A 12,878-nucleotide genomic window follows, 5' to 3' on the forward strand; every position below is an offset into this window, starting at 1 on the left:
TCCTGCTGATTAAAACATTACCCTCAATTTTTAGATTGTGAATAATGTTTTAGTCAGCAAATGTAATGCAGTGGGAAGAAATGGATCTTTTCAATAAATGATCCTAGATCAATTAGAAATCTGTACGGGAAATTGAATACTGACATTATTCAGGAAAAAAGTAGTTTGAAATGAATCATAGCCATAAGTTTGAAAGGTAAATTATACAGCTTTAGAAAATAATATAGAAGAATGCCTTCACAGACTTTGAGAGAGACAAAATATTCTTAAATTAGAACAGAAAGTACTAACTATAAAGGAAAAGATTGATAAATTAGACTTGATTAAAATTAAGACCTTTTCATCAAATGACTGTTAAAATATCAAAAAGAAAGTCACAGAGCATGAGAAGATATTTGTAATACATATATATGACAAAGACCTCATATTCTTACTATATATAACATTCTTACAAGTAAATTAAAAAAATAAAAATAAAAAAGACAGCCATGGAAAAATGGGTAAGAGATTTGAACAAACACTTCACAAAAGAGGATATCAATATAGCCATTAAGCATATAAAAAGAAAATCAGGGCTTCCCTGGTGACGCAGTTGTTGAGAGTCTGCCTGCTGATGCAGGGGACATGGGTTCATGCCCCAGTATGGGAAGATCCCACATGCCACAGAGCAGCTGGGCCCGTGAGCCATGGCCACTGAGCCTGCACATCTGGAGCCTGTACTCCATGGCAGGAGAGACTGCAACAGTGAGAGGACAGAGAACCACAAAAAAAAAAAAAAAAAAAAAAAGATAATTAACTTCATTAGTCATCAGGGAGATGCAAATTAAAACCACAATGAAAAACTGCAACAAACCCACCTGAAATACTAAAATGCAAATGATTCGTGACACTAGGTGCTGGTGACAATACTGAGAGACAAATAATCTCCTTCACTCATGTACAAAGTATAAATTAGCACATTCCTTTGGTTAAATAATTCCACATCTACAGTATTGTGTATAGAATGTACAGCATTGTGTATATTTGTGTACCAAAAGATATATACAAGAATGTTTAGGGCTGCTGGGTCTGACATGGCCCAGTTTGTGGAAGCTCCACTTCTTTCTTTCTTCTTTCTTTCTTTCTTCTTTCTTTCTTTCTTTCTTTCTTTCTTTCTTTCTTTCTTTCTTTCTTTCTTTCTTTCTTTCTTTCTTTCTTTCTTTCTTTTCTTTCTTTCTTTCTTTCTTTCTTTCTTTTCTTTCTTTCTTTCTTTCTTTCTTTCTTTCTTTCTTTTCTTTCTTTTTCTTTTGTGGGTGCCTTCGAGTGTGTGGGCCCTCCACTACTTGGGGGGGAGGGGGGAGGGGGAGGGCATGGGGGAAGGAGGATTTGGAACCGGGGTCAAAACGCTGCATGACTCATAGATGAGGGAATGCCAAGCTGTTGCCACAGCCCTCGCACCTGAGAAAACCTTGTTCCCCAGGATGGAGCATCTGGTGCCAACAAGATGGCAGATGGGGAACTGAATGTGGACAGTCTTATCACCAGACTGCTAGAGGTGTAAGGATGTTGTCCAGGAATTTTGTGCAGATGACTGAAGCAGAAGTTCAGGGCTTATGTATCAAATCTCTGGAGAACTTTCTCAGCCAGCCTATTATTTTGGAATTGGAAGGGCCACTGAAAATTTGTGGAGGTATTCATGGACAGTATACAGATTTGCTGTGAATATTTGAATACAGATGCTTTCCCCCAGAAGCCAACTATCTTTTCTTAGAAGATTATGTAGACAGAGGAAAGAAGTCTTTGGAAACCATTTGTTTGCTATTGGCTTATAAAATCAAATATCAAGGGAATTTCTTTCTCTTAAGAGGAAACCATGACTGTGCTAGGGTCAATTGCATTTATAGATTCTATGAGTAATGCAAAAGAAGGTTTAATATTAAATTGTGGAAGACCTTAACTGATTGCTTCAACTGTCTGCCTACAGCTGCCATTGTGGGTGAGAAGATTTTCTGTTGTCTTGGAGGACTGTTACCAGACCTGTGATCTATAGAGAAGATTAGGAGAATTATGAGACCCACTGAAGTCTCCGATACAGGTTTGCTCTGTGATTTGTTGTGGTCTGACCCAGACAAGGAAGTACAAGTTTGGGAAGAAAATGGTCGTGGTGTTTCCTTCACTTTAGAGCTGCTGTCATTGGTAAATTTCTGAATCATCATGATTTAGACTTCATTTGTCAAGCTCATCAGGTGGTGGAAGATGGATATGAAATCCTTGCTAAGTGATAATTGGTAACCATATTTTCAGCCCCAAATTACTTTGGCAAGTTTGATGATGCTGGTGGAATGATAAGTGTGGATGAAACTTTGATGTGCTCATTTTAGATATTGAAGTCATCGGAAAAGAAAGCTAAGAACCAATATGGCAGACTGAGTTCAGGACATCCTGTCACTCCACCTTGAACAGCTAATCCATTGAATAAAAGGTGAAGAAAGGAACTCTGTAAAGAAACCATCAGATTTGTTAAGGACATACTTCATAATATATAAGTGAGCACTGTAAAACCATCAAGCCATTTGACACCCTTTATGATCATCCACCAGGGGGCAGAAAACAGAAGCAAAAGGAACTACAACCCTGCAGCCTGCAGAAAGGAGACCACAAGCACAGTAAATTAGACAAAATGAGATGACAGAGAAATATGTTGCAGATGAAGGAGCATGCTAAAAATCCACAAGACCAAATAAATGAAGAGTAAATAGGCAATCTACCTGAAAAAGAATTTACAGTAATGATACTAAAGATGACCTAAGATCTCAGAAATAGAATGGAGGCACAGATTGAGAAGATACATGAAATGTTTAACAAGGGCCTAGAAGAAATAAAGAACAAACAATTAGTGATGAACAACACAATAACTGAAGTGATAAATACACTAGAAGGAACAAATAGCAGAATAACTGAGGCAGAAGAACGGATAAGTGAGATGAAAGATAGAATGGTGGATATAGCTACCATGGAGCAGAACAAAGAAAAAGAGAATGAAAGACACGAGGACAGTCTCAGAGACTTCTGGGACAACATTAAACACAAAATCATTTGAATTATAAGGGTCTGAGGAGAAGAGAAAGAGAAAGAGTCTGAGAAAATATTTGAATAGATTATAGTTGAAAACTTCCCTAACATGGGGAAGGAAATCATCACCCAATTCCAGGAAGCACAGAGAATACCATACAGGATAAACCCAAGGAGATACACTCTGAGACACATATTAATAAAGCTAACAAAAATTAAATACAAAGAAAATGTATTAAAAGCAGCAAGGGGAAAACAACAAATGATATACAATGAAATATCCAGAAGCTTATCAGCTGATTTTTTAGCAGAAACTCTGCAAGACAGAAAGGAGTGGCAGGATATACTTAAAGTCATGAAAGGGAAAAATACTAAAACCAAGAATACTCTATCCAGCAAGGATCTCATTCAGATTCAATGGAGAAATCAAAAGCTAAACAGACAAGCAAAACCTAAGAGAATTCAGCACCACCAAACCAACATTCAACAAATACTAAAGGAACTTCTCTAGGCGGGAAACACAAGAGACGAAAAACACCTACAAAAACAAACTCAGAACAATTAAGAAAATGGTAATCAGAACATAAATATCAATAATTACCTTAAATGTAAATGGATTAAATGCTCCAACCAAATGACACAGACTGGCTGAATGGATACAAAAACAAGACCTGTATATATGCTGTCTAAAAGACACCCACTTCAGACCTGGGGACACATACAGACTGAAAGTGAGGGGATGGAAAAAGATATTCCATGCAAATGGAAATCAAAAGAAACCTGGAGTAGCAATACTCATATCAGAAAAAATAGACTTTAAAATAAAGACTATTAAAAGAGACAAGAAAGGACACAACAAAATGATCAAGGAATCAATACAAGAAAAAGATATAAAAATTGTAAATATTTATGCACCAAAAATACATAAGGCAAATGCTAACAGCCATAAAAAGGAAAATCAACAGTAACAGAGTAATATTGGGGGACTTTAACTCTCCACTTAATACCAATGGATAGATCATACAGACAGAAAATTAATAAAGAAACACAGGCCTTAAATTATACATAAGACAAGATAGAATTAATTGATATTTATAGGACATTCCATCCAAAAGCAGCAGAATACACTTTCTTCTCAAGTACACATGGAAAATACTCCAGGACAGATCACATCTTGGGTCACAAATTAAGTCTCGGTAAATTTAATGAAACTTAAATCATAGCAAGCATCTTTCTGACCACAACACTATGAGATTAGAAATCAATTACAGGAACAAAAATGTAAAAAGCACAAACACATGGAGGCTAAACAGTAAGCTGCTAAATAACCAAGATATCACTGAACGAATCAAAAAGGAAATCAAAAAATACCTGGAAACAAATGACAATGAAAACACCATGACCAAAAACCCATGGGATGCAACAAAAGCAGGTCTAAGAAGGTAGTTCATAACAATATGACACTGCTTCATGAAACAAGAAAAATCTCAAATAAACAACCTAACTATACACCTACAGCAAATGGAGAAAGAACAACAACAAAATAACCTAGTAAAGGAAAGAAAACATAAAGATCAGAGCAGAAATAAATGAAATTGAAATTAAGAAAACAATAGAAAAGATAAATGAAACTAAAAGCTGGCTATTTGAGAAGATAAACAAATTCATCAACCTTCAGCCAGACTCATCAAGAAAAAAAGAGAACTCAAGTCAACAAAATTAGAAAATAAAACGAAGTTACAACTGACATTGAAGAAATACAAAGGATCATAAGAGACTAATACAAGCAACTTATGTCAATAAAATGGCCAACCTGGAAGAAATGGAAAAATTCTTTGAAAAGTATATCCTTCCAATACTGAAGCAGGAAGAAATAGAAAATATGAACAGACCAATCACAAGCACTGAAATTGAAACTGTGATTAAAAATCTTCCAACAAACAAAAGCCCAGGACCAGACGGCTTCACAGGAGAATTCTGTCGAACATTTAGGGAAGGGCTGACACCTAAACTTCTCAAACTCTTCCAAAAAATTGCAACAGAAGGAACACTCCCAAGCTCATTCTATGAGGCCACCATCACCCTGATTCCAAAACCAGACAGAGATATCACAAAAAAAAGAAAATTCAAAGCCAATATCACTGATGAATATAGATACAAAAATCCTGGACAAAATACTAGGAAACAGAACCCAACAACACATTAAAAGGATCATACATCATGATCAAGTGGGATTTATACCAGGGATTCAAGGATTCTTCAGTATACACAAATCAATCAATGTGATACACCATATTAACAAATTAAAGATTAAAAACCATATGATCATCTCAATAGATACAGAAAAAGCTTTTGACAAAATTCAACACCGATTTCTGACAAAAACCCTCTAGAAAGTGGGCACATAGGGAACATATCTCAACATAATAAAGCCCATATACGACAAACACACAGCAAACGCCATTCTCAATGGTGAAAAATGAAAAGCATTTCCTCTAAGATCAGGAAAAAGACAAGGCTGTCCACTCTCACCACTATTATTCACCATGGCTTTGGAAGTCCTAGCCACAGCAATCAGAGAAGAAAATTAAATAAAAGGAATCCAAATTGGAAAAGAAGAAATAAAGCTGTCATTGTTTGCAGATGACATGATACTCTACATAAAAAATCCTAAAGATGCCACCAGAAAACTACTAGACCTCATAATTGAATGCAGTAAAGTTGCAGGACACAAAATTAATACACAAAAATCTCTTGCATTCCTATACAATAATGATGAAAAATCAGAGAGAGAAATTAAGGAAACAATCCCATTTACCATTGCAAGAAAAAGAGTAAAATACCTGGGAATAAACCTACCTAAGGTGGCAAAAGACCTGTATGCAAAAAACTATAAGACACTAAGGAAAGAAACTAAAGATGGCACAAACAGAGATATATCATGTCCTTGGATTTGAAGAATCAATATTGTGAAAATGACTATACTACCCAAAGCAATCTACAGATTCATTACAATCCCTGTCAAATTACCAATGGCATTTTTCACAGAAGTAGAAAAAAATTTACAATTTGTATGGAAACACAAAAGACCCTGAAGAGCCAAAGCAATCTTGAGAAAGAAAAATGGAGCTGGAGGAATCAGGCTTCCTGACTTCAGACTATAACACAAAGCTACAGTAATAAAGACAGTATGACACAAGCACAAAAACAGAAATATAGATCAATGGAACAGGATAGAAAGCCCAGAGGTAAACCCACACACCTATGGTCACCTAATCTATGACAAAGAAGGCAAGAATATACAATGGAGAAAAGACAGTCTCTTCAATAAGCGATTCTGGAAAAACTGGAGAGCTACATATAAAAGAATGAAATTAGAACACTCCCTAACACCATACACAAAAATAAACTCAAAATGGATTTAAGACCCAAATGTAAGGCCAGACACTATAAAACTCTTAGAGGACAACATAGGTAGATCATTCTTTAACATAAATCCATGAAGATCTTTTTTGACCCACCTCCTAGAGTAGAAAAATAAAAACAAGAATAAACAAATGGAACCTAATTACACTTCAAACCTTTTGCACACCCAAGGAAACCATAAACAAGGTAAAAAAGCAACCCTCAGAATAGGAGAAAATATTTGCAAATGAAGCAACTGACAAGGAATTAATCTCCAAAATATACAAACAGCTCATGCAGCTCAATATTAAAAAAACAAACAACCTAATGAAAAAATGGGCAGAAGACCTAAATAGACATTTCCTCAAAGAAGACATACAGATGGCCAACAAACACATGAAAGGATGCTCAACATCACTAATCATTAGAGAAATGTAAATCAAAACTACAATGAGGTATCACCTCACACCAGTCAGAATGGCCATCATCAAAAACTCTACAAACAATAAATGCTGGAGAGGGTGCGGAGAAAAGGGAACCCTCTGCCACTGTAGGTGGGAATGTATATTGATACAGTCACTATGGAGAACCGTATGGGGGGTCCTTAAAAAACTGAAAATAAACTGCCATGTGACCCAGCAATCCCACTCCTAGGCATATACCCAAATAAAACCATACTTAGAAAAGATATATGCACCCCAGTGTTCATTGCAGCACTATTTACAATAGCCAGGACTTGGAGGCAGCCTAAATGTCCATCAACAGAGGAATCAATAATGATATGGTACATATATAGAATCGAATATTACTCAGTCATAAAAAGGAAAGAAATTGTGTCTTTTGCAGAGATGTGGATGCACCTAGAGACTGTCATACAGAGTGAAGTCAGAAAGAGAAAAAGAAATATCATATATTAACACATATATGTGCAATCTGGAAAATGTTATAGATGATCTTATTTGCATAGCAGAAATACAGACACAGACATAGTGAACAAACGTATGGATACCAAGGTGGAAAAGGGGGGTGGGATGAATTTGGAGATTAGGTTTGACATATATACACTACTGTGTATAAAATAAACTAATGAGAACTTACCATATAGCACAGGGAACTCTACTCAGTGCTCCATGTGGACCTAAGTGGGAAGGAAAAGAGAGGATATATGTATAGAAAAGAGGGGATATATGTATAAGTATAGCTGATTCATTTTGCTGTACAGCAGAAACTGACACAGCAGTGTAAAACAACTATACTCCCTTCTGCCCCTCCTTGTTACTAATCTCCCACTTTGTCAAAGAAAACCACTTTCCTGATTTCTAGCCTCATTTTATTTTTTTTATGGATTGTGAATTTTACATACATAGAAGCATGCAGTATGTACTGTTTTATGTTTGCCTTCTTTTGCTTAATATTATGTTTGTGAGATTCATCCACACTTTTGAATACTGCTTTAGTTCTTTGTTTTCATTTCTATAGAGTATTTCTTTTTATAACAGTAATGCAATGTATTAATTTATTTGAATGGTTTTGAGTATTTTGCTACTATGAAAAATGTCTTTATGAATATTCTTTTTTTTCCTTTGGAATATAGTTGCTTTACAATTTATTTAATGAAATAAATTTTGTTAAACACGTTAATCAAACAGGGGATGAATGCAAATGTACACTTATCTGATTATTTCCTAAAATTCCTACATCTTTTTAATTTTTTTTCTTCCAGTTTTGCTAATATAATTGACATACAGCTTTGTGTAAGTTCAAGTTCTACAGAATAAAGATTTGAAAATTTTTATTTCATGATGTGGGTAGTTGTCTTGTGAGAGTATTTACTTGGTGAAAATACATTAAACTAAGCAATCATGATTTATGCACTTTTTCTGAAAGCATGTTGTACTTAAATAAAATAATCATTTTCACATATATAATACATGGAGTCAGGATAGCAGTTTTCTTGTTGGAAGGGAGAACAAATGGTGCTTCTGGGATGCTTAGCAGTGTTCTGTTTCCTTATTTAGGTGCTTGTTACATAGGTATGTTCAGTTTATGGAAATTTATTGTGTTTTAAGCATTAAAAATAATTACATTATATCATACAGACCACATTCTCTACCTACAGTAGCTATCAGTTACAAAGCAGCCATTACTTTCCTTAGGATACTAAAAAATATCCATTACTAAGTTTAAGAAAATATCATAATGGAAATTATAAAATACATACAACTAAATAGTCCCTCAGAATTCATAAAGATAACCATCCCTCACATGTGTTTCTTAAAAATTTACAGTACCTTTGTGGTTATAAAAGTCTCTAGTGTAGAATTTAAAGTTGTCTCAGATGGGTAGTGTCCCCATCAGAATAAAATGCAAAGCTTTCAGGAATAACACATTTTTACTCAAGGTCACACAGAATTTCCAAAAATGAAATTCCAAAGAAAATATGTATCATATTTCAAAACAAACAAATAAATGAGGTACCATAAGTGAGAGCCAGCTGAAAAAAAAGGTTAACAGACATAACAATAATGATTTTAGATTTAGTATTGACTAGGTCAGAATATAAAAAGTATGATTAAAATATTAAATAGATAAAAGGAAAACTTGCAAATATGACTGAGGAATGACCAAACTAAGTTGAAAAGGAACAAAACACAATATCTAGAAATAAAAAATATAAACACTGAAATTTAGCCAGTGGATTAAACAACATTTTAGGCACAACTAAAGGAGAATTAGTGAACTGAAAAATACTACCTAAGAAATTATCTCAAATAAAATCCACAAATACAAAAAGTGGAAAATATAAGAGAAGTGAAAAGACATGGAGGATAGAGTGAGACAGTCTAACATATATCTAATCCAAATTCTAGAAGGAGATTAAAGTGAGAATGGGAAAAGTGAAATATTCAATATATAAAAACATAATGGCTAAGAATTTTTCATAACTGTTGAAGAATAAAAATCCTTAGATCAATGAAGCCCCAGAAACCTTAACAACAGTATATAAAAATTATAAACCGACGGAAGGCGGAAGATGGCGGAAGAGTAAGACGCGGAGATCACCTTCCTCCCCACAGATACACCAGAAATACATCTACACGTGGAACAACTCCTACAGAACACCTACTGAAGGCTGGCAGAAGACCTCAGACCTCCCAAAAGGCAAGAAACTCCCCACGTACCTGGGTAGGGCAAAAGAAAAAACAGAGACAAAAGAATAGGGACGGCACCTGCACCAGTGGGAGGGAGCTGTGAAGGAGGAAAAGTTTCCACACTCTAGGAAGCCCCTTCGCGGGCGGAGACTGCGGGAGGCGGTGGGGGGAGCTTCGAAGCTGCGGAGAAGTGCACAGCAACGGGTGCGGAGGGCAAAACGGGGAGATTCCCACACAGAGGATCGGTGCAGACCGGCACTCACCAGCCCGAGAGGCTTGTCTGCTCACCCGCCGGGGCGGGCGGGGCTGCGAGCTGAGGCCGGAGCGCAGGGAGAGGACTGGGGTTGGCGGCTTGAACATAGCCTGAAGGGGTTAGTGCACCACAGCTAGCCGGGAGGGAGTCCGGGGAAAAGCCTGCACCTGCCGAAGAGGCAGGAGACTTTTCCTTCCCTCTTTGTTTCCTGGGGCGTGAGGAGAGAGGTTTAAGAACGCTGCTTAAAGGAACTCCAGAGACGGGCGCGAGCCGCGGCTAAAAGCGCGAACCCCAGAGACGGGCGCGAGCCGCGGCTGAAAGCGCGGACCCCAGAGACGGGCGCGAGCCGCGGCTGAAAGGGCGGAATCAAGAGACGGGCGCGAGCCGCGGCTAAAAGCGCGGACCCCAGAGGCGGGCGGGAGACGTTAAGGCTGCTGTTGCCGCCACCGAGGGGCCTGTGTGCGAGCACAGGTCACTCTCCACACCCCTCTTCCGCGGAGCCTGTGCAGCCCGCCACTGAAAGGTTCCCGGGATCCAGGGACAACTTCCCCGGGAGAGCGCACAGCGCGCCTCAGGCTGGTGCAAAGTCACGCCGGCCTTTGCCACCGCAGGCCCGCCCCGCATTCTGTGCCCCTCCGTCCCCGCCGGCCTGAGTGCGCCAGAGCCCCCAATCAGCGGCTCTTTTAACCCCATCCTGTCTGAGCAAAAAACAGACGCCCTCCAGCGATCTACACGCAGTGGCAGGGCCAAATCCAAAGCTTAGCCCTGGGAGCTGTGAGAACAAAGAAGAGAAAGGGAAATCTCTCCCAGCAGCCTCAGAAGCAACGGATTAAAGCTCCACAATCAACTTGATATACCCTGCATCTGTGGAATACCTGAATAGACAACCAATCATCCCAAATTAAGGAAGTGGACTTTAGGAGCAAGATCTATGATTTTTTCCCTTTTCCTCTTTTTGTGAATGTGTATGTGTATGCTTCTGTGTGAGATCTTGTCTGTATAGTCTTGCTTCCACCATTTGTCCTAGGGTTCTATCCGTCCATGTTTTTTTTTTTAATTTTTTTTCTTAATAATTAATTTTAATAACGTCATTATACTTTACCTTCGTTCTTTCTTTCTTTCCGTCCTTCCTTCCCTCCTTTAGACAACGAATCATCCCAAATTGAGGAGATGGTCTCTGACAGCAAGATTTAGGATTTTTCCCCATTTACCTCTTTTAGTGAGGGTGTATGTGTATGCTTCTGTGTAAGATTTTGTCTGTATAGCTTTGCTTCCAACATTTGTCCTAAGGTTCTTTCCATCCCCTTTTTTTTTTCTAAATAAGAATTTTTTAATTCAATAACTTTATTATACTTTATTTTATTTTTACTGTATCTTCTTTCTTTCTGTCTTTTTTCCTTCTTTCCCTCCTTCCTTCCTTCCTCCCTCCCTCCTTTCTTTCCTTCTTGCCTTCTTTCCTTCTTTGCTTCTTTCTTTCTTTCTTCCTTCCTTCCTACCCTCCTTTCCTTCTTTCTTTCCTTATACTTCTACTAATTCCCTCTACTTTTTCTCCCTTTTATCCTGAGCCTGTGGATGAAAAGCTTTTGGTGCTCCAGCCAGGAGGCAGGGCTCTGCCTCTGAGGTAGGACAGCCAACTTCAGGACACAGGTCAACAAGAGACCTCCCAGCTCCACATAATATCAAACAGCGAAAATCTCCCAGAGACCTCCATCTTAACACCAGCACCCAGCTTCACTCAACGACCAGCAAGCCACAGTGCTGGAAAACCTATGCCAAACAACTAGCAAAACAGGAACACAACCCCAACCATTAGCAGAGAGGCTGCCTAAAATCATAATAAGGCCACAGACACCCCCAAACACACCACCAGACGTGAACCTGCCCACTAGAGAGACAAGATCCAGCCTCATCCACCACAACACAGGCACTAGTCCCCTCCACCAGGAAGCCTACACAACCCACTGAACCAACCTTAGCCACTGGAGACAGACATCGAAAACAGGAGGAACTACAAACCTGCAGCCTGCAAAAAGGAGACCCCAAACACAGTAAGATAAGCAAAATGAGAAGACAGAAAAACACACAGCAGATAAAGGAGCAAGATAAAAATGCACCAGACCTAACAAATGAAGAGGAAATAGGCAGTCTACCTGAAAGAGAATTCAGAATAATGATACTAAGGTTGATCTGAAATCTTGGAGATAGAATGGACAATAGATTGGACAAAATGCAAGAATCAGTTAACAAGGACCTAGAAGAACTAAAGATGAAACAAGCAACGATGAACAACACAATAAATGAAATTAAAAGTACTCTAGATGGGATCAATAGCAGAATAACTGAGGCAGAAGAACGGATAAGTGACCTGGAAGATAAAATAGTGGAAATAACTACTGCAGAGCAGAATAAAGAAAAAAGAATGAAAAGAACTGAGGACAGTCTCAGAGACCTCTGGGACAACATTAAACGCACCAACATTCGAATTATAGGGGTTCCAGAAGAAGAAGAGAAAAAGAAAGGGACTGAGAAAATATTTGAAGAGATTATAGTTGAAAACTTCCCTAATATGGGAAAGGAAATAGTTAATCAAGTCCAGGAAGCACAGAGAGTCCCATACAAGATAAATACAAGGAGAAATACGCCAAGACACATATTAATCAAACTGTCAAAAATTAAATACAAAGAAAGCATATTAAAAGCAGCAAGGGAAAAACAACAAATAACACATAAGGGAATCCCCATAAGGTTAATAGCTGATCTCTCAGCAGAAACCCTACAAGCCAGAAGGGAGTGGCAGGACATACTGAAAGTGATGAAGGAGAAAAACCTGCAGCCAAGACTACTCTACCCAGCAAGGATCTCATTCAGATTTGATGGAGAAATTAAAACCTTTACAGACAAGCAAAAGCTGAGAGAGTTCAGCACCACCAAACCAGCTTTACAACAAATGCTAAAGGATCTTCTCTAGGCAAGAAACACAAGAGAAGGAAAAGACCTATAATAACGAACCCAAAACA

The 12,878-nt window shown here is 38.0% G+C and overlaps 1 pseudogene; it reads left to right on the forward strand.

Annotated features, from left to right (window-relative positions):
• The first annotated feature begins 1,483 nt into the window (after nucleotides 1-1,483).
• On the forward strand, nucleotides 1,484-2,563 carry LOC137216368 (serine/threonine-protein phosphatase PP1-beta catalytic subunit pseudogene; annotated as a pseudogene).
• The last annotated feature ends 10,315 nt before the right edge of the window (nucleotides 2,564-12,878 follow it).

Source organism: Pseudorca crassidens, chromosome X, assembly GCF_039906515.1.
Source record: "Pseudorca crassidens isolate mPseCra1 chromosome X, mPseCra1.hap1, whole genome shotgun sequence".
NCBI classification, from domain to species: Eukaryota; Metazoa; Chordata; class Mammalia; order Artiodactyla; family Delphinidae; genus Pseudorca; species Pseudorca crassidens.